The sequence below is a fragment of the Rhincodon typus genome, chromosome 28 (assembly GCF_021869965.1).
Source record: "Rhincodon typus isolate 14 chromosome 28, sRhiTyp1.1, whole genome shotgun sequence".
NCBI classification, from domain to species: domain Eukaryota; kingdom Metazoa; phylum Chordata; class Chondrichthyes; order Orectolobiformes; family Rhincodontidae; genus Rhincodon; species Rhincodon typus.
In genome coordinates, this window is record NC_063359.1 from 36,556,272 (window position 1) to 36,575,975 (window position 19,704).

General features: G+C 41.1%; 2 protein-coding genes across 8 annotated transcripts in view; one reads left to right on the top strand and one right to left on the bottom strand.

Moving 5' to 3' along the window:
* Positions 1–19,704, top strand: part of gpsm1b (G protein signaling modulator 1b) — a 229,250-nt gene that overhangs the window by 166,550 nt on the left and 42,996 nt on the right. The window contains exon 1 of one of the 7 annotated variants that reach the window (XM_048613492.1): positions 4,733–4,851. The exons of the other annotated variants lie outside the window; for them this stretch is intronic. The gene's annotated coding sequence lies outside the window, so the exon portion shown is untranslated. Of the gene's footprint in view, positions 1–4,732; positions 4,852–19,704 lie in introns of those variants that run through there. 7 annotated transcript variants of the gene reach the window in all.
* Positions 1–19,704, bottom strand: part of LOC125486363 — a 75,774-nt gene that overhangs the window by 23,801 nt on the left and 32,269 nt on the right. The window lies entirely within an intron of this gene.

Sequence of the window (19,704 nt, forward strand, 5' to 3'; positions counted from 1 at the left end):
GCGCTGCGATGGATTGCAAGCCACATTTAGAGCACTGAGCTCTTCGCTGTTCAGTTTCTGTAGCAGCCAACTGTTTATTCACACTTAGTTTTATCTGAAATGTCAGAGTCTTATTATAGAATCATTGTACTACACTGCACCAAATGATAATCATTTAGGAGCTGTGTGGACGTGTAGGAAAGTTAAACAAAAACCAAAAGAACTGCAGATGCTGGAAATCAGAAACACAAACAGAAATTGCTGGAAAAGCTCAGCAGGTCTGGCAGTATCTGTGGAGAGAAAGCAGAGTTAATTTTCAGAGTCCAGTGATTGGAACTCAACACATTTAATTCTGTTTGTCTGTCCACAGATGTTGCCAGACTTGCTGAGTTTCTCCAGCAACTTCAATGTTTGCTTCAGAGATACTTTACTGGTTCTAAAGTGCTTTGGGACAATCTGAAGTTCTGAAAGGTACTACATAAATACAATTCTAAATGAAACACCTAACTTAGACGTGGAAGGAAGACTGCAAGGGGAACGAGATGGTATGACTGATAAAGATGTAGAGAAGGCTGAAGACAAGAAGGCAGTACGGTGGCTCAGTGATCAGCACTTCTGCCTCCCAACGCCAGGAACACAGGTTTGATTCCACCCTCAGGAGACTGGGTGGAGTTTGCACATTCTCCCCGTATCTGCGTGGGTTTCCTCCCACAGTCCAGAGATATGCAGGCTAGGTGGATTGATCATGAGAAATGCAGGGTTATGGGGATAGGGCGGGTGGGGTAGTTCTGGGTGGGATGCTGTTCAGAGGATCGGTGTGGACTCGATGGGCCAAATGGTCTGCTTCCACTCTAGGGATTCTATGATTGTATGAAGGGTTCTGTAATTCAGTATCCATTGATGGCTAAAACCTTAAGAGCATTTAGAAACATTGAAGTAAAAATTCCTGATTTCACAATACCCACACTCATGTTATGCCTGTCTGCTTTATGGCTTTGCACAGAGCAAGGTTGATATGTTTCATAATCAATGATATTGGCAACATATAGTGGTACAGTTGGGGGTGAAGGATTGCTAGGAAAATCCAAGTTTTCAAGTTTTGGACAAATTATGTTCAGTCTCTTTCCATCTTTGTTGCTCAAGCTTCATTTCTGTGTTCAGATCAGCACCCGGCTTATGGAAGTGAATACAAAATCTTACTTCAAACTTAACCTGAGGGTCGTTTCTTTGTTCCTTCTTGGAATCGGTTAATTTAAGAGATGCTGATATCTGCATTGGTTGCTCTCCGTAACATGGCAGTCTGAACAAGCTGTACTGAGTCTCACATAGCATTGATGTGCTAGATACTACAGCAGCCCACTGAACACGGGAGGTGAGCAGGCAAGATTGCATTTCACTTAAAATTAACATGCACCCAGCAACGCACCCACAGGTGCATCAAAGTGTAAATTCAGGATTGGTAATTAAGTCAAATCTTGTAACTAAATCTGCTGAGAAAGGTGGCATTTATGTTGATTTAAGGTTCAAGTATTGGAATTGTTCTATTAAACAGCCGAGAGTGAGGGATGTCAATGTGCATTGTGAAATACCGCATGGAATTGGAAGAATGCAGCAGAGAAAATAACTTTGGACATCAAAGGATTAAAGGAGCATTCCAAGTGCAAATTGTGAAATAGGCCATTGGTAAGAATGATGGTTGAGTTAAGTGAATCTTGCACATGCTGAGTAAATGGACGATTCTTTTTTTCAAAAAAGTGATCTTGTGGTTAGTACGCTAATTATTGCCATCAACTTTAAATATGCTTAACGTAGAACCTCATTTGATTCTAAGCCTTATGCAATGTCATGAGAACTAAGATGCTCCAGTCCATGTGGTGTAGTTACTTCCACAGTGCTGTTGGGAGGGAGTTCTATTTTTTACATCAGTGACGATGAAGGAGCAATGATTATACTTAAATGTCAGGATGTGACCTTGTAGTGTCCCCATGCATCTGCTGCCTTTCTTCTTCCATGTGGTAGAGGTTGTGGATTTGGGATGTGTAGTTGTAGGATCCTTGGTGAATTGCTGCAGTGCATCCTGCAGATGGTAGATATTGCTGTCATTGTATGGAGGAGGGAGGAAATGTTGAAGGGGGTGGATTTGTCCAGATTGTTGTCGAGCTTCTTAAGTGTTGCTGAAGATGTGCTTCACCCAATGTGAATTGGACAGTGGACTGAATCAAGGAACATGGGAACAAGAATTCACCTTCACCCCTTCCATTCAGTGAGTGTTCCACCATTCAGTCAGATCAACCTTAAATCCATTTGCAGATATACTTGCTTCACAAAAATCTGTCTTGCTCAATTTTGAAACTTTTCATTGACCCCAGCAGCATTTTAGACAGGGGAGGTCTGGATGTTCCAGCAAAAGGAAATAGTTGTCCTCTCTCTCACCTATCAAATCCTTTAATCATCCTAAAGATTTGGTTTCAGCTATCGGGAGAGGCTGAGTAGGCTGGACTATTTTCCCTGGAGTATTGAAGGCTGAGGGGTGACCTTATAGAGGTATATAAAATCATGGATTGGGTGAATAGTCAAGGTCTTTTCCCCAGGGTGGTGAAGTCCAAAACTAGAGGGCATAGGTTTAAGGTGAGAAAGAAAGGATTTTAAAAGGGCCTAAGAAGCAATCTTTTCACGCAGAGGGTGATGCGTGTATGGAATGAGCTGCCAGAGGAGGTGGTGGAAGCTGGTACAATTACAACATCTAAAAGGCATCTGGGTAGGTACATGAACAAGAAGGGTTTAGAGGGATATGGGCCAAATGCTGGCAAATGGGACTAGATTTATTTAGGATATCTGGTCAGCATGGACGAGCTGGACCGATGGGTCTGTTTCCGTGCTGGACATCTCTATGACTCTATGATTCAATCACCTTTTAATTCTGTACTTGATGGAATACAGATCAAGTCTTTGCAACCTGTCCTAGTAATTCAACTCTTCTTTTTAAACCCCAGTATCATTCTTCCGTATTTGTGGCCGCTCCAAGGCCAATGTGTTCTTCACCTCAACTTTCAGACTTACTGGTAGTCATTGGATAGTGGTGGGAAAAATGGTTCTGTTGGCTCGCAGTTTTAAAATAATCCCTTCCTCTCCTTGGGGACTTTGAACCCAATTTAGTGGAGTATTATCGTGCTAGCTAATCACAGCCTGGAGTTTCTGAAGTCCATGCCTTGGTTATGCACATTGCGCGATGCTCACTGAGCCATGAACACTGTCCATTGTTTGCTGTGTGAATATGTTGGACTCTAGCCAACACAACCAATAAACAGATTAACTGCCAGCAGACCTAATGCTGTTGACAGACTATTCAGTGTGGACAGTCTTCCCCTACATTCGCCTGTGTAATAACAGCTTGGATTTTAGATGAAGCACTTGGAGCCATTTCTGAGCAATGATTAAACTGGAGTGGAAATGGAAATTCTTTCAATTTCATTCCTTTGGGGTTGTCCGTCAGACAACGATGTGATTGGCACATTCTTATCCAAGTCCTGTAGCACTTTGTTTCCAGCTCATTATTTGAATTCAGTAATGCTTCCATAAGACGATAAAAATAGGAGCAGATGTAGGCCATTCAGCCCATTGAGTCCACTCTGCTGTTCAATCAGATCATGTCTAATCTGGTAACCCCCAACACCACTTTCCTGCCTTTCCCTATAAACCTTGATTACCTCACTGATTAAAAATCAATCTCAGCCTTAAATGTCCTTAATGATCTAGCTTTGGCAGCCCTCTGTGCTATAGAATTGCACCACTCTCTGAAAAAAATCCTGCTGATTTCAGTCTGAAATGGGCAATCCCTTACTCTGAGATTATGCCCTTTGGCCCTAGACTCTCCCAAAGGGAATACAATCTCTCTGCATTAACCTTGTCAAGTCCCTTAAGAGTCTTGTACGTTTCAATAAAGTCACCTCTCATTCTTTTAAATTCTAATGACTCCAGGCCCAAACTACTCCACTTTTCCTCATTTAAAAAAAATAAAATCTGCCGTACCTTGGATGAACCTTTTCTGGACTGCCTCCTATGCCATAAGTTTTCCTGAGGTAAAATGACCAAAACTGTACACAATATTCCAGCTGTGGTCTGATAGTACTTTTGTATCGTTTTAGCAAGACTCCCTATTTTTATACTTCATTCCATTTGCCTTCCCTGTTACCAAATGAACTTGGGTGCTATCAAATGTGATTCATGATTAATTACCAGGATCCCTAACTCACTCTGTGGTGCAATCTTTTCTACATTTAAATCATTTTTGGCTATTCTATTCATCCTGCCAAAGTGCATAACCTCACATTTCCCCACGTTATATTCCACCTGCCAAGGTTTTGTCTACTCACTCAACCAATCCTTTTCCCCCTGTAGACTCTGTCTTCCTCACTACTTCCCTTCCCACCTATTTCTGTGTCATCCACAATCTTGACAGGACATTCACCACCACAATCCAAATCATTAATATATATTGTGGATATATACCTCAGTGTTACTTCAGAGTTGAATTTCTTGCCCTTCAGATTTTAATTCCTTACAGAGTGGACAACACGGGCTGCATTCAAGAAACTCATTGTAGAGTGGCCACAGCATGTACAAAAATGCATGACTGACTTAGTGATCTCATTAACATGCTAGGAGCTTCAAGAGGTGGAGCTTGAATATTTTATGCAAGTTGCTTATAAGGTAGTTCTGGACCTCTTTCAGCTCCTTTGCTGAATAGGTAAATTTACAGGATGGACTATGTTGATACATTGGGCAGTGACATTTCAGGGGATTGCATTAACTTGTCATCACTAGCAGCTACAGATGGTAGCTTACGTTTCCTGTGAAACTGATTTGGAGCAAGTAGGTTTCTCTGTCTCATTCTTATCAGTATTTGTCAGTGGCTTTATTTAATGCATTTGAATATAACCAAGACATGACTGACTTGCAAAGTTGTACTTCTGTGGTATGAACGAGCATAGAGGGCAGTGATCATAATTTGCTTAGCTCATGGAATTAAGCAAGTGGTCAAATGGGTATTGAACACTCGAGAACAACAAAAACTGGAACTGCTGTGCATGCTGCTTTTACACAAATTGGACGTGATGACGGGAGAAGGTTTAGATTAAGTATTTTCCATAGCCATTTGGATGCTGTAATGGCACTTAAAGTTGAACTTTTGTTTTTCACATTGGTACACTATTAGCTGAGCCTCAGGGTCACGTTTTGCTATGTTTTTAAGTTGATTTAAACAGTAAAAGCTGCAAATATTTTACAGTGGAAACTGCAATAGGGGTTTCTGTGCTCTGCAATATCTGAAGGAAAAGACTGAAACGTCGTAGGTGAATTGTTTTCATGTTGAAAATTTGGGTAACAGGAGGTAGCATGCTGGCCCTGATGCAATTACATTTAAATAGCAAATGGACCCAGTATCACCTGTGTTGCGGGCTTCTGTTCATAATGCTCGTTGTTCCAAGAGAGATTTTACAAGGTTGTTGAAGAAGAGGATAGATGAAAGTAGATAGACAAGCTGCCTCATACTAGTAAACATTGTTGTTGAGGTAAGTATTTGTGGACCAAGTTCAAGTGTTTAAAAAATATTTACAAATGAATATTTGCACATTGCGTAGAAAACTTATTCGTTTCAATTGTCAGCAAGAGGTTTATAAAGTACTTAAAAAAAGAAAGATCAATAACTTTGCATATCAAAACTCATGTAGCTCTAAAGACTTTCAAGCAATTATACTTTTCTCTGAACCAATCTGAATTATTGCTCTCTGTCAATGTTTCACACTCAGCCAGACGTCTGAAGTTTGAGATGAAGTGAGCCTCCCTAGTCTTTCAGTTTCTCCCAAGAATTTGGATCTGCTTGCTACAAAATCCCAGTTGTCCAACTGAAGCAAGGTGGCTTTTCCTAAAACATTTCGCTTGTGTTTCTCCTCCTTTTTATGACTTTGTCCCTTGTTTTCAAGATTGTCTGACATGAGGAACTTCTCCTTAAGAAACCGTAGGTACTGCAGAGAAGGGGAAATTAGTAAATTATGTGGTACAGTTTTTTAAAAAGAGCTGGTTGTTGATGCTAAACTAGTTGCACTGCTTAACCTAATACAAAACACAATCTTGAAATCGAAGGGGAAAATACTTTCAGAAGGCCATTACAAGATCAGTGCTTGCTTTCCTTTTACAACATATCACTTAATCAATAGTTTGCTGGCTTTCAGAGTTCTGCAATCATTACACACAGGACCTTTTGTCCCCTCCTCCTCTACTGACACCCCCCCCCCCCCCCACCCCCCACAACCACCAAAACATTCATTTCTTCAACTTTTATTGTTAACACACCTTGCAGCTGTACACAGCATGAGATTTAGATCGAGTCACTGTGCCATTCTGTTCATTTAGGACACTTGCTGAGAGTTTTACAGAAAACAACTTATTGGGATCTAACAGTGTACCAATTTTAGTAAAAGTTGGGAACAAGTCTCAAAGATTCAATGTTGATTTTCGATGTTGACTTCTAATTGGTGCAATTTCTGCCTGCTGCATGCTGTCTTTTGAGGTATGAAGCTTTAGCACTGAAGTGTTGGCTATTAAAGAAGAAGATTACACAGTGCATGTTGAGTGGGAACCTTGTGCCCATCAGATAAACGTGGATCCCACAGGCCAGCCAAACATTGGCAGTGTTTCTGTGTCATTGAGGAATCCTCCTGATTAAGGTAGAACAGTTTCTTTTTTTAAAGAAAAGAATATTTTCAGGTTGTGGGGATAAACCAGGGCAGTGAGATTAATTGGCTAATTCAAGATGCACTGTAGAAATTCACAAAAAATCCTCAGACAGCGCCTTCCAAACCCACGACCACTTCCATGGAGAAGGACAAGGGCAGCAGATACATGGGAACACCACCCCCTTCAAGTTCCCCTGCAAGCCACTCACCATCCTCACAAAGAAATATATCACCGTTTTTTCAATGTCACTGGGTCAAAATCCTGAAATTCGCTCCCTAACAGTGTAACAGCAGTTCAAGAAGGCAGCTCACTACCACCTTCTGAAGGGCAACTAGAGATGGGCAATAAAATGCTGGCCCAGCTAGCGACACCCATATTCCACAAGTGAATAAAAAAAATTTGAAGAGCCAGCACAATCACAGTAGACTGGCTATCTTGCATACTGTGCAATTCTAGAGCACCCGTGGACTTAAAGTAGGTAGGGCCTCAGTAATGGCCCATCTGATTGAACAATGGTACCTTTGAAAATGCAGCACTTCCTGAGTACTGTACTGAAGTGTCAGCTTAATGAGTGACCTTCGGTGCTAAGCAATTTTTGTGAAGGTAAACGTTGCAGGATTTCACATTTCTAAGATTTGTAGCACCCCGAACCCTGCGTGAATTCGGGGCAGTGTTAGTAAAGAACAAACTAAAGAAATTCCACAAGCTGCACTGCTTTCTGATGTAATAGCTGATGCATAGGTTCATACAAGTATCATTTCTTCATTGGTTGATGCTTGAGGCCAGTGACAGATAGAACAAAGAACAAAGAAAATTACAGCACAGGAACAGGCCCTTCAGCCCTCCAAGCCTGCACTGATCCAGATCCTCTATCTAAACCTGTCGCGTGTTTTCCAAGGATCTGTATCCATCTGCTCCGTGCCCACTCATGGATCTGTCTAGATACATCTTAAATGACGCTATCGTGCCCGCCTCTACCACCTCCGCTGGCAACACGTTCCAGGCACCCACCACCCTCTGCATAAAGATCTTTCCACGCATATCTCCCTTAAACTTTTCCCCTCTCACCTTGAAATCGTGACCCCGAGTAATTGAGTCCCCCACTCTGGGGAAAAAGCTTCTTGCTATCCATCCTGTCTATACCTCTCATGATTTTGTAGACCTCAATCAGGTCCCCCCTCAACCTCCGTCTTTCTAATGTAAATAATCCTAATCTACTCTACCTCCCTTCATAGCTAGCGCCCTTCACACCAGGCAACATCCTGGTGAACCTCCTCTGCACCCTCTCCAAAGCATCCACATCCTTTTGGTAATGTGACAACCAGAACTGTACACAGTATTCCAAATGTAGTCGAACCAAAGTCCTATACAACTGTAACATAACCTGCCAACTCTTGTACTCAATACCCTGTCTGATGAATGAACGCATGCCGTATGCCTTCTTGACCATTGTAGCGAACTGCGTTGCCACCTTCAGGGTACAATGGACCTGAACACCCAGATCTCTCTGCAGTGTTACAACAAGAAGAAGGTCAAATTTACAAGAAAAATACTTTCTCCATCAAACTTCTAGCCTTTCTAACATTGTATGATGTAAAATATTATATGCATAAATTTTTTTTAGATTTAGATTTTAAAATAGAGACTGATGGATATAGATCAATTCTATGAAATTTGTTTTAAGCAGGTCAGAAAATCATTTGGGCAGCAATCTAAGTGCAAAAATTTCAAGAGGCCATGAAGAAGATATTTATTCTTTTGACTCTTAAGAAAGAATAAAACAAAACAAAGTCTTTAGTTTTGTTTTGACTTCAGTTCAGAAGAAAGCAAGAGTTTATGGTTTTCTCTTAGCAGGAGCTCTTTCTGTTCTGGGAGACCTGACCTTTAAACAGAATGAGGTTAGTTTGTGAACCTTCCAAACAAGGAGAGTTTGGGCTAGAAATTTCCAAGTTATTGGATCCAAAAATCAAGTTGGCCATCAGAATTGTGAAAGGCTCATGCCATCAGACCCTAAAAGGACCAATAAAACTGTCTCTATACTTGCAGAAAAAAAGGAACTGAAAAGCCTCAGTTAGGTAAATGTTTAAAACACTGATAAAACATGAAGTTTCTCTGGGATTGAGTCCCATTAACAGATAGTGTTGCAAAGCAGTTTGAAACTTCCTTGATCTCTGTCTTTTGATTTTATTTAGCTTTTTCTTTTTAGTGCAATAAATTTGTGCCCTCTTGCTAAAGGACATCTGCAGCCTTGTGTGAATATGTTTCAGTAACACTATATGAACAAACTTCAAAAAAAACCCTTAACTACTTCTCCTTCAAATCCTCCCACTTCCTACAGACTAAGGGGGTGGCCATGGGAACCCGCATGGGCCCAAGCTATGCCTGCCTCTTTGTAGGATACATGGAACGGTCTCTCTTCCACAGCTACACTGGCACTAACCCCCACCTCTTCCTCCGCTACATCGATGACGGTATCAGTGCTGCCTCGTGCTCCCACGAGGACTTTGAACAGTTCATCAACTTTACTAACACCTTTCACCCCAACTTCAAGTTCACTTGGACCACCTCTGATACCTCTCTTTCCTTCCTGGACCTCTCTGTCTCCATCTCAGGTGATCGCTTAGAAACCGACATCTATTTCAAGCCCACCGACTCCCACAGCTACCTAGACTACACTTCCTGTCACCCACCTTCCTGCAAGAATACGATCCCCTACTCCCAATTCCTCTGTCTCCACTGCGTCTGCTCCCAAGATGAAAAATTTGAGGAGTTTTATTTCCTGAAGATTCTACTTGTGGCTCATTCCCTTTCTCAAAGAAACTAGAAAAATCGGGTGCAAATCACAAAGTTGGGATGGATTATAGGAGCAATGAAATTTGATGGATCATACATAATCCTCCTCCTTTAAAGAATGATAAATTGTAATAGTGAAGTCTTGGTTCTCACTTATAGAGCAGTTAGCTTAATGTCTGTCAGAGGGAAGACGTAAGAAACTATTATTCAAGATGTTAAGAGTCTGGCAGTTCGAACTGTTCAAGGTAATTGGGCAGAGCCAACATGATTTTTGCAAAAGGAAAATTGTCTTTATCCAACTTACTGGAGATATTTGAAGAAGTAATATGTGCTGGGATAAAAGGTAACTGATGAGTGTACTGTATTCATATTTCCAGAAGGCATTTTATAAGGTGCCAAATCAAAGGTCGTTGTGGAAGATAAGGGCTTATTGTGTAGGAAGTAACATTCGCATGCATAGGGAAGAGTAATTTTCTGGTTGGCAAGATGTAATGAGCGTTGAGCCACAGGGCTCAATATTGGGCTCTCGAAGTTTTGCAATTTATATTAAATGACTTGGATGAAGAGACAGAAGGTATGGCTGCTAAATTTGCTGATCACAATTTGTTTTCTTACCTTTTTTGTGTCAAGACCACATAAGAAGGACCACATACAAGGATTTTGCGAGGTTATGTGTGTGGGCAAATGGAATATTATATGGAAAATGTGAAATTGCCCACGTTGGCAGCAAGAGAAAAAAAAAATCAAGTCTCTAAATGGTGAGTGTTTGCAAGTCTCTGAAGTGCAGAGGGATCTGGGTGTCTTATTGCATGAATCACAAAAGGTTAGTATGCAGGTACAGCAAGTGATCGGGAAAGTTAATATAATGTTATTGTTGTTTGCAAGGGGAATTCAATACAAAGATCAGGAGGTTATGATCCGGTATACGACACATTAGACTACAACTGGACTACTGTGCACAGTACTCGTCATAGGGTTTGGATAAGTTCATGAATAGGAAAGATTTGGAGAGATATGGGCCAAGCGCAGGCAAGTGGGACTAGTTTAGTTTGGGAACATGGTTAAGTTTAATTATTTAAGAAAGGGTGTATGTATGTGGGAAGCAGTTCAGAGAAAGTCCACCAGACCAATACTTGGAGTGGGTGAGTTATCTTATGACGAAAGATTGGGACAGATTGGGCTTGTACCTACCTGAGTTTAGAAGAGTGAGAGGTGACGATATTGAAATCGACAAGGTCCTGAGGGATCTTGATAGGGTACATGTGAAAAGGTTGCTTCGTCTTGTGGGAGATACTTCAATAGGGCTCACTGTTTGAAAATAAATGGTTGTCCTTTTAAGACTAAGATGGGCAATTTTTCTGAGAGTCGCGAGTCTTTCGAACTCACTGCTTCAAAATACAATGGAAGCAGGATCATTGAATTTTTTTAAGGCAGAGATGAGAAGCCAGAAGGGTAAAATATTATCAGGTGAGAATATAAAGCAATCAGACATGATCTTATTGAATGGTGGAGAAGGCTCAAGGGGCTGAGGGACTTGCATCTGCTCCTAATTCATGTTGTAGCATAACAATAATTGTAAATATCCTCACTAACAATAAGAGAGAGAGGGATTGTATCCCAGCAGGATTTGTTTGAAACATATTTCAAATAGTTATTTCAATGTTGGTATTCTGAGGTATTGTTCACAAAACTTTGTTTATAAAATATTTATAGTGGAGAAGCAGTTAAATACTTTGCTCTGGCCTTAACTCGGGGAACGGTGACATTGCAAACTTTTCACTGTACTCCTGCATCTTTGCACTTGAGTACACGTGACAATAAAACCTAATTCTAATTCAGCTGTTAAGGCCATACCTTCTAGTTTTCTATGCCTTAATCTTTCCACATCCTAATCTTTCTCCTCCTTTCATTCTTTCTTTCCTTTTTCTTTCTTTCTTTTGCTGTCTCTTTCACTCTCACGTCTCCCTCTCTCTTCCACCCCACCCTTCTCTCCTCCACCCCTTCTCTCCCACCCTCCCGGCCCCCACCTTTCTCCTCTCTCTCTCTCCCTCACCATCTCTGTCTCCACCCACAACCCCCTCGCCCAAATCTCTCTTTCTTCTCTCGTGCTCTCCTGTCTTGTGCTTTCTTCCTTTAAGACACACTTTAAAGCTTGTGTCATTGACTGACTAAGCTGTTGGTCACCTTTCCTATCATGTGGTTCAGTGTCAAATTTTGATAATCATTTCTGTGAAACACTTTGGAGTGTTTTATTATATTAGAGGTACTTTTCTAAAAACATTTTATTGTTAACTGCATCAAAGTTGCTATAGTTTCAGTCTCACTAACCCTTACTAACTCCTAGTGCGCTCTATTTTGCAACTCATTGTCTGATACTGTTAAATTGTTGTTTTTATATTCTGAATGTCTTTGGCTTGCTCTCTGGCCTGTCATTCTTGTTTTCTATTTTTGCTAATTTTTGTTGTTCTGTATGGGAGCTATTTTAAATAATGAGTTTCTTTGTCCCATCTTAATTGCTAATATATTATCCCTGAACTTGAAAGCAAAATTTGCAAATTGTTGCACCTCGGAATTTTGTTACTCTACAATGGTGGTGGAACATGCAACAAGAGATCCTCTGAAGCAGTTAATAATGTCATTTGGTTTCAATTCAAGGTACTCTTACTTCATAATCGAGAAAGTTGCAAATTCAATCTGTCAGGAAATGTACAATATCATAAATTGACAGCTTGATAAAGATAGATAAAGAGCACCATAGGATGGTTTGTGTACACGATCAGCTGCAAAATTCATCAAATGCCTAGAAGAGTTGTTGAGGGCTTCGAGTTGGGATTATGGTTCGCGTGGACTGGTTGAACCAAGAGTCTGTATCCGTGCTGTATGACTCTGTCATTGACCTCTGTCGGTATGAGGGTTAAATGAATGTGATCAGACTGGATAGACCCAAAAAGAACTGGAGCCTGATGCAGCTCATAATCTTGGGCCTAAACCAGATCATGTCACATTCTATAGAATTAGTTAAATTTTAGAAGAATGACAGTGGGAGAGGCAAAAGGGGTGGTGGTTAGATGTCATAGAAAGGTCTAAAATCTAACAGGAAGGATAGTCCAGAAGCAGGGATCATAGTCCAAGGATATGGGGTAGGCCGTGAAAGGCTGAGATGAGGAGAAACATCTTCACCCAGAGAGTGGGGAGCCTGTGGATTTCTGTACCACAGAACGCAGTTGAGGCCAAAACACTGAATGTTTTCAAGAAAGTGTAGATAAAATTCTTAGGGCTAAAGAGATCAAAGGGTATGGGGAAAAAGCAAGAATAGGGCATTGAGTCGGATGATCAGTCATGACCATATCTTTGGTGGAGCTGGCTCAAAGGGCCGAATGGCCTACTCCAACTTCTACTTTCTATGTTTCTATAATCAAGGCTAATCAAAGGGATAGCATGTGGCAGGTTATGTCATGTTCTGTAATCAACAGGTCTATATTTGTATAAGATATAAATAAGGGGAGAGCTCAGGTCTTTGTTCCTTAAGAGTATCCTACATGTGACTATTATGACAAATGACCTGTAACAATCTCTTAATGTTCTAATAAATCTCTGAAGTTAATTCTAATCCAGTGTCCCAAGTCCGTTATTATCCAGGACAATATTTTAAGCTCTAAGATCTGGCAACTGCAGCAATATAATTTATTATATTCCTTAGAATCTGCGCTCCAGTCATCAAATTAAGACTGACACTTCAGCACAGTGCCAACAGTATCGAACTATTAAAGGAATCATCGTATAGATGAGATGTCTAATCGAAGCCCTCCCAAGCTGTTGAGATTGAGAAGGATTCAAAGGCACTCTTTGAAGAGAAGTTGAGGGAGTTCTAATGGTGTCCTGGTCTGCCTTTATCCTTCAGCCAAGCTGGACAGTGAATAATTAAAAGATTGTGCAGCTAATTAGCCATTTATGGGACTTTGCTGTGTGAATGTTACTTCCAGTACACAGGCACACTGGATACACTTCAGAAATACGTTGTTGGCAGTGAAATGTTTTGAATATGTGAAAAGGTGCAACATCTTTGCATTAAAGTTTGGGCAGCACGGCGGATCAGTGGTTAGCACTGCTGCCTCACAGCACCAGGGACCTGGGTTCGATTCCACCGTTGGGTGACTGTCTGTGTGGAGTTTGCACGTTCTCCCTGTGAATGCATGGGTTTCCGCCAGGTGCTCCGGTTTCCCTCCCACAGTCCAAAGATGTTCAGGTTAGTTGGATTGGCCATGCTAAATTGCCCGTCCAGGGTGTGTAACTTAGGTGGATTAGATGTGGGAAATGCGGAGTCACAGGAAAAGGGTAAGGGGATGGGTTTGGGTGGGATGCTGTTCGGAGGGATAGTGTGGACTTGTTGGGCCAAATGGCCTGTTTACGCAATGTAGGGATTCAAGGATTCTATCTTTCATTTTTTGCTTAATTACACAAACAACTGCATTTATAAAGCACCTTAAATGTTGCACTACGTTCTAATGTGCTGACATAGGATGCACAGTCCAGAAACAGTCCATTGGCTTAATTGGAATTATGCTGATTTGTTTTAAAGTGTTAATCTCCCTTATTTACAGCGCTGATTGATCCCTGACAGGAGAACGTAAATCCATTATTATGCTGTTTGGCTTGCATTTTGTTTTTTGTTCTTGGACCCTGTCTGTTCTAGGTACCTTCTTTGGCCAAACAAGTAATCTTGAGTCAACTGCAGAAGTTGTTGGTTTTTCTCAATGCTGAAGCCAAGCAGCAGCCATGAGTTCTTGGTATTCGTTTATTTTCTAAGACTGTGTCCCTTTTTCAGTATCTACCCAGGATAGCATGGTTGAGATAATAGTCATTGTTTCATTTGGTGTTTAATCCAGTTAATATCTGACTGACAAAGGAAGTAGCAGGAACCGGTTAATCTTCAACAAAGTATTTACGATAGTATTATTTACAGTATTTGTTAACAATATCTAGTACAGCATAAGTGCAGACCAAGGTGGAAACTAGTATTTTTTTTGTAAGCTTACTACAATGCACCTCCGTGATCATCACACTCTGAGGTAGGATGAGGGATAATTATTAGTTAGCACCCTGAGGGGCACACTGTCCTCCTTTCCTTCAAAATGGAGAGTTCTGCCCACTAGAGGGGGCAGATGGAACCTCAGGTGAATATCTCATCTGGAAGACAGTTCCACTGACTTTCCAGCACTCCCTCCATGTTACGTTGACAGTGTCAGCCTAGATTATACATTCAAATTGCCTTCTGAGTCAGAGGTGAGAAAGCTATCCTCTGAGATATGGCATCGGCAAAGATCTGAGCGGGCTCTCTCTCTGCCCCATCCTCTCTGAAATCTGACAGGACTGAACCAGCAAGGTTATCCACTCACTGAAATTAGCAATGGCAAGGACAGAAATCACTTAATAGCAATGAGTGTTATTTCCACTTCGTGTCGAGTACAATGTAGTTGTTACATCACTGTGCCTATTACTTGGCAAAGATTCTAATGAAAAGATAAAATAAAGAACTTTGTAAGTTAGTTCAGAGATGGCTGTTTCAACATCAGCAGGTTGCAGTGATTGAAACTGCACATGCACATAGGAGCACTTCTTAAAGTGTTGAAATTGTTTCATGTGATGTGATGTGACAACGTATTCAATGTGTACCTGGAGCAGGGAGAATTAAAAATAACAAACCAACTCCATAATAATTTTCTTATTTTCCTGCCAGGAACCAATCATAGAACCTCTACAGTGTGGAAGCAGGCCATTCAGCCCATCGAGTCCACACCGACCCTCCGAAAAGCATCCCACCCAGACCCTGTAACCCTGCATTTCTCATGGTTAACCCACTTCAGCCTGCGCCTCCCTGGACACTATGGGCAATTTAGCATGGCCAATTCACACTAACCTGCACATGTTTGGACTGTGGGAGGAAACCAAAGCACCCGTAGGAAACCCCTGTAGACACGGCGAGAATGTCTGTGTGGAGTTTGCACAGTCACCCAAGGATGGAATCAAACCCGGTCCCTGGCACTGTGAGGCTAACCACTGAGCCACGATGCCGCCCGCAAAATATAAGTAAAGATTACCAAGGCAACATTAGTAAAGATTAACATTTAATAAACAAAACGCACAATTCCAACACTCAAAATTAAACAGGGTAACTCTGTCTGCGTTGATGACCTGTTTCTGTACCGTGCATACTGTGTCATTGCCTTGAATGTATGGCAATGTAGCGGTGCTTTATAAATACAAGTTGTTTGTGTAATTCTATTTAAATGAAAGTCCAAAGATTTATGTTAGACCTTTCTACGTGCTCAAAGTACTTTTATTGCCAATAATGTATTTTTCAAGTATCAACAGTGTCTTTATGCAATCGAGTATTGCATGTAATATTATAAGGTCAGAAGTGGGCGTGTTTGCCAATGATTGCATAATGTTCAGCACCATTTGCGACTCCTCAGGTACTGAAACAATCCATGTTCAAATGCAACAAGATCTAACAATATCCAGGCTTGGGCTGAAAAGCAGCAAGTAATGTTTGTACCACACGCCAGATAATTTGACTCATGCCAGATAATGACCGTCTCCAATAAGAGACAATCTTACCATCTCTTCTTGTGAATATGTTCAGTGACAGTCCACCACCAAGAAAAAAACTTATGGTCTATCAAGGCAGGTCTCACTGTGGATCTGACTTGATCAGCATAACCATGAGCACAGATCATTGCAAAGGTCAAGAAAAGTGTATTTGTAATGCAACTCAACAGTTTGAGTATCAACTTTGTAAATTCCCCAACACTTTAATGATTGTTAGACAGATTGGGAGAGATTAGATTGGTCATGTGATGGAAAGCGTGTCAGAGCCTCAACCATCACTAAACATAACTCCGTACTACTGTTGACCTGTAAAAGAGCCTGTTGTCGCAGCACCTTAGACTCTGAACCATAGCACACCAACTGTATGTCCATATTTATAATGAAAATTGCCCATGGAGGTACGTTAAAATGTAATTACATACTCTCCTCACTGCAGATGTTGCACAGGGAGGAGGGTCAAATGCAACAGGCCAGGTTTATAGTTCCCAATATAAATGGGACCTTGAATTTATGAAGGAAATACAGCAGAAGAATTGAGTGTATGACTGGCAGTGGGGATTGAATATTGGCCATGTGGCCAGTTGGAGGTCCTTATGTATGCCAATTGGTCCGCCCTCGCATTGACTTCAGTCACTGCTGCAGACAGAGCCCTTGACAGTCCAGGCATAAGGAGAAGAGATTAGGGACAGTGTAGGGATTGAATTACATTTTGCATTCCTTAATCCAATTCTCTTTCCTGCCTTCTTGACCTGAAGACCACTCTTTGCGACGCCATGGGTACAATGGATTTAAATTACCCCTCCTCCCTCTTGCACCCCTACACTGCCATAAACCAGCAACTTCTTAACCTCTTCAACCTTCAGCCACATCATCTTCAGGAATTTCCCACATAGTCTCCTCTCTAACCTCCACCCCTCTCAAATTCAGCTACTCCATGACTTTCTTTCCTATGTATAATCCCCCACATCCATGATCATTGTCTCCACTCAGCCCCGGTGGTTGCTCTGATAAATTCTCATCACCACATTGCATGGTTTACCTCTGTTTCAGAAATCCTTTTTGGCGATATGACACTGCTCCATTTCTCTCTTTTTAATTGCTCCCTTTAACAACTGTCACTGTGTTATTGGACTGATGTTGTGCTTTGCCCTTTTAAACTCTCAGCGATTACTTTGGCTCACTAATTTAGTCCCTGTGAAATATTTTTCCAAACTTATGTCTCACCACAACTTTGGTCTTCCCTTCTAAATCCCTTGTGTGGGAGAAGAGCACATAAGCCATTGTTAATTATTTTGTGTTGTGCGTTTTGTCTTTACGAACAATGGCTGAGGGCTAGAAACATTGTCAGCAGTTCATTACCCTTCCTGTGTCTGTCTGTCTTGTCTGTTCCCCTCACCCCGCACAATCTTTTACATCTTTCTTATGTGCATGGGTCCTGAAGAATGCTTTCTTTCTTCTTAAGTGGTTAAAACGTTTGTTTCCTTTTGGACGTTGCCTTAGCCCAGTATGAATGACCAGTGCTGGATGAAGTGAAGCTCTTCTACAGTTGAACAGCACTTTCTGATTTACCGTTCCTTTCTGGGCTTTGAAATGTAAAATATAAATCCCCATATCCTTTGTCTGTGATCAGTTTTCTACTTTCCTCCTACTTTCTCCCCCCTTTCTTTGGTCTTATTTTCGTGTCCTGCTTTCTGTAGAGCTCCCTGAGCTTAGCTATGATTTCCAGGATCATCAGTTGCCTTCTATGGTGGGATCCTCATCAGCAAGCATAATTTAATTCCAAACTAAATATATGAAGAAAACCAGATGTAAGTGAAACGGCACTTCAGCTTTTGTCTTCAACATTGCTCGTAACTGTGTGAAAAGACTGAATAGGACTTGGCACTGCAATGGCTGATATGCTTTGTGGGAAAATAAAACTATATCTGGGGTGTGGTTCCCTTAAGAACGATGATCTGATTTTAAACCAAAACTGCAAGGTTCCAGCAAATGATTGTGGTAGTCTGGGAGATGAACAATTATGGGAGAAATCGACAAGCTAACCACAAGTGAGAGTATGTTTTTTGTGGTTATCCTTTGTTCAAGGTGTTTAGTTTGAGCGTCTACAACAACCTGGAATGAAGGAACTGTGTCTTTCATAGAATTCAGTTGAAATTCTGGTTGTTTGCAAAAATAGTTAAAACTAACTGAAAGATTCAATTGACTTAGTGGTATAGCCAAGCTGAAGAGAGACCAGAAGAGTATTTTAGACACAAAACCTCATAGTAATATAGTATTAGAACCAGAAGAGTTCTGACTAATATTGAATAGAGACATGCTAATATTGAATAGGGTGTCTGTGACTTAAGGACATTTTGAGTAGATTTTAAAGGGCAGTTTGCCAGAAGTAAACAAAAACAGAAGAAATCTCAGCTCATATATGGCTCACTGACATTGTACCCAGACCAAGAGGTTAATCTTGCAAATTTTTGACAAGTAATCTACTTGAGGATTAGGGGATGTAAACATGGCGAGTATAGAAAGAAAACGGAGTTAAGGCATGCAGTTTAAAGCATAAGTAATTGTCAGTAGTCTAATGGTAATACAGAATTTTTCGTTAATACATAAGCAGTTGTATTTATTCTATTGTTACCTTTTAATGTAGTTGTTAATTTAAGTCAGAGTGTAATTATTCTTGTTCTTCAAATTTTTTGTGTAGTATAAGTTAAACTTTGTGGCTGCATTCTTTTAGTAAATACCTATGTTTCTGAATTCTAATAAGATCATATGAAGCATCATATGTGAAATCTCCCCATGGTTCAATAGCTGCAGGCTCACAGATATAGAACGGCCACTAACCAGCAAGCAAGAACTTCGCGTTATTAAGTAAAGGAACAAAGAACTAATTCCACAGTTTGAAGTAGCGGGGGGAGATATAAGCAAGGCAAAAGGAGACTTTTATCTGAGAAGCTCAAAGTTCGCCAAGTTTAATCCCGAGGTTGAAGAACAGAGACTGTATTAAGAACGTTCCAGAGCTTTTCCGTTAACTGGCTGCTACATTGTACTTGAGCCAGTAAACACAGACAGGGCCGTTCATCGCTTGATGTCAGTTCTTCTGGTGTTATTTACGTCTCTGTTGTGCATTAGATGACTGCAGGCTCTGTCCATTGGCCCCGATTTCTCTCAGTTCCTGAAGCCTTTTGAAAGGAGCCTCTGAGAGCCTACCTCTTACTCACCAGTTGGTGGAAGGATGTGTCATTGCTGAAGTACAAGTGGGCTCTGGGATGAACTCTGAGGGATGGGTAACGATACGCTTTAGCTCGTAGCCAGAGGGATGCACAGTGTAACACTTGTGTCTGTGCAAAAAAGTCATGTTTCCTGCACAGAAAGAAAGAAATACATTTGTACAGTGCCTTTCATGTCACCAGGATGTCTCCAAACGCTTTGCAGCCCGTGAAGCCCTGTTATAGTCACTGTTGTGATGTAGAGAACATAGCCGCAATGTGATAATGGCCAGGTAATCTGTTTCTAATGACGTTGGTTGTTAAACATTGACCATGACGTTGGAGAGAGCTTACTAGTCTTTTTTTGAAAGGTGTTGTGGAATCT